The sequence below is a fragment of the Penaeus monodon genome, chromosome 22, assembly GCF_015228065.2.
Source record: "Penaeus monodon isolate SGIC_2016 chromosome 22, NSTDA_Pmon_1, whole genome shotgun sequence".
Taxonomy (NCBI): domain Eukaryota; kingdom Metazoa; phylum Arthropoda; class Malacostraca; order Decapoda; family Penaeidae; genus Penaeus; species Penaeus monodon.
The window spans coordinates 8560961-8561372 of record NC_051407.1 but is presented as its reverse complement, the minus strand read 5'-3'; positions in this window follow the sequence as shown (position 1 = coordinate 8561372).

Genomic DNA, 412 nt, shown 5'->3' with positions numbered 1-412 from the left:
TAGAATATTATCATTATGATATTCTAATAATCTAAGTACTGTATCATAGCCATTAATAAGGTGTGTTCAATAAGAAGATATAAAAGTAATCAAACAGACAGAGCACGTGAGTTTTAACTAAACAAAGAAGGTGAAAATGATAATAATGATAATGTGTATCAACAACGTGCCTATATAAATAATTTTACCAACACAAGTTCTCATTCATGTAGTAGAACACTAAAGGTGAGCAATGGTTAACAAAAGTTAGTTTTATATAACCTAAAACACTTCTTTTAAATCTGACGTTGCGGTTTTGAAAAACTACGTGCCTAACATGAAAGCCTAATCGCTGAACGGTTCCATATGTACATTTAACACTAATCAGTCGTACTTTAGATGAATTAATGCCTGAAATAATCAATAAACCAAT